We start from the raw sequence: 2,500 nt of genomic DNA on the forward strand, positions 1-2,500 counted from the left end.
AAACACGTGCACGTCTTTCAATCTTCCAAACATTCTTTTAGTTATCAACACATAATCCATTAATGCCCTTTCTACTACTCTTCCATTTGCCACTCTTATCCATGTATACTTATTTTTATCTTTCTTTATAAAAAAGCTAGCACTTATTACCATCTCTTGTTCAACACACATATCTACCAGTCTCTCACCACTCTCATTTTCACTTGGTACGCCATACTTCCCAATGACACCTTCTACCTCTCCAGCGCCCACTCTAGCATTTAAGTCACCCATGACAACTACATAATTCCTTCTACCCAGTCCTTCTACACACCTAGTTAATTCATTCCAGAACTCATTCCGCTCTTCTTCACTTTTCTCACTACCTGGCCCATACGCACTGACAAACGCCCAACATTCCCTACCCAACCTAACCCTTACCCACATTAACCTAGATGATATCTCCTTCCATTCCACTACTTTACCTGTCATCCATTCACTCAGCAATAACGCCACACCCTCTCTCGCTCTTCCCCTTTCAATCCCAGACACTCTACCAGACATTTCATCAAACATCACTTCACCCTTTCCTTTCATCTTTGTCTCACACAAGGCCAATACATCCATCCTTCTACTTCTAAACATACTTCCAATCTCACATCTTTTACTCTCTATCGTACTACATCCACGCACATTCAAACACCCCAAAACTAGAGTGCGGGGAGCAGTCACTCTCCCCCCAGCTCCATCTCTTTGTCTTTGTCTCGCAGGATTTTTATACAGGAGAGGGGGTTCCCAGCCCCCTCGTCCCGTCCCTTTTAGTCGCCTCTTACGACACGCAGGGATAACGTTGGCGCTATTCTAATTTTTATATGCCCCCGCGGCCACAGGGGGCATAATAATAATAATAATAATAATAATAATAATAATCACTAAAATAATAATGATAATAATAATAATAATAATGATAATAATAATAATGATAATAATAATGTCAACTCTTTTTAACAAATAATAATAATAATAATAATAATAATAATAATAATAATAATAATAATAATAATAACCTATTAAACAAGTCAGCTTATACTTGCCATATCAATTGATTATGAATAAAAACAAAATAATTCCAGCAGAAATATTGCGAATGCATGTGTTTAATTTCAGGGAGTGATTCCGACGATGTTGTTGTTATGTGATTTAAGACATACTGAATATAATTAAGTCAACTTTTAAGAGAACCATTGAGAATAAAAATGTTAAAACAGAAGATATTTTAACTGTCACTTTAAGCCATAATTTTTGCATATTAACCAGAGCATGGTAATCTCAATTGCCTGATTTTATATCAGATATGGATCCGTCAGCTCAGATTTTTTATTTGATGTTGTTGTGCCATATTGGAAACATTCTTGCCTGGTGATTGCAAGACTGGAGTTCGAGTTCAGCTCAAACTCATTAGTCGGCGTCAAAGACCTTCGATGTTAAGATGCCAGAAAACCTAAAATCAATCAATTAATCAATCAAACTCATGAGTTTCTTTACTGTCTGCAACGTTACCATCCTTGAGAGCAAATAGGTCTACCTGCCTATCCCTCCTTGGTCCTAGCTTAGGTGCAAAGGGGGCTTGGGCACTCATCATATGAATGTATGGTCAGTCTCTAGGAAATTGTCTTGTTTGCTAGGGCACTGTTACTGTCCCTTGGCATCCATGAGCAGTTTTTCAAACCTCGTTTTTTCCAGGATCCTTTTGCGTAGAACTGCAATTATTTCGCTCCGTGTTTTACGTGGGATCTGATTACCCGGATGAATGATGAATGTTGCTGTGTGAACTCATTAACAAAGCTCAATGAATCTCATAATTACTGATCTTAATTCTCAAATTTTCATTTCAATCTCCATTTTTTGTCTTGCTATTATGAAAATTAAGGATGTGAAACAAAATATCGCCTTATTTATAAAGTCATCCGAATAATCTCTATAATTCGCCGTATTGTCTAATCCTAAATTACTTTTAAAAAAGAAATCGTGAACTTCTGTTTTATATCAAAATGCATATATCTTATATCGTCTGTTGAATTATATTGTATGTAATTCAATTTTCAAATTACTAACATGATGTTAAATGGAATTCTAAACTATAATTTACTGTAGTTTTTATCTATGAAAATAAACCTCGACAACATGAGGCATAGATTTAATAACAACAGATATATCAATGTTCTATCTTATTTCTCTTCATTCTTTTTTTAATTTTTTTTTATAGTTTATATATAAACGATCTAATTTAATGTCGTTACTGTACTTAAAATATTCTATTTTGATTGTTCATTATTTCTTCTGAAGTTTATTTGTTTTCTCGTTTCCTTTCCTCACTGGGATATTTTTCCCTGTTGGAGCCCTTGGGCTTTATAGCATCCTGCTTTTCGAACTAGGGTTGTAGCTTAGCTTGTAATAATAATGATGGCAATTTGTATAAGGTCATGGTAATATTTCGTAAACCGGAGGGGAGTATTGAAGA

General features: G+C 35.2%; 1 protein-coding gene across 1 annotated transcript in view; it reads right to left on the reverse strand.

Annotated features, from left to right (window-relative positions):
• The window catches only part of LOC137657482 (protein unc-13 homolog 4B-like), a 48,795-nt gene that overhangs the window by 28,334 nt on the left and 17,961 nt on the right, over window positions 1-2,500 (reverse strand). The window lies entirely within an intron of this gene.

Source organism: Palaemon carinicauda, chromosome 18 (assembly GCF_036898095.1).
Source record: "Palaemon carinicauda isolate YSFRI2023 chromosome 18, ASM3689809v2, whole genome shotgun sequence".
Taxonomy (NCBI): domain Eukaryota; kingdom Metazoa; phylum Arthropoda; class Malacostraca; order Decapoda; family Palaemonidae; genus Palaemon; species Palaemon carinicauda.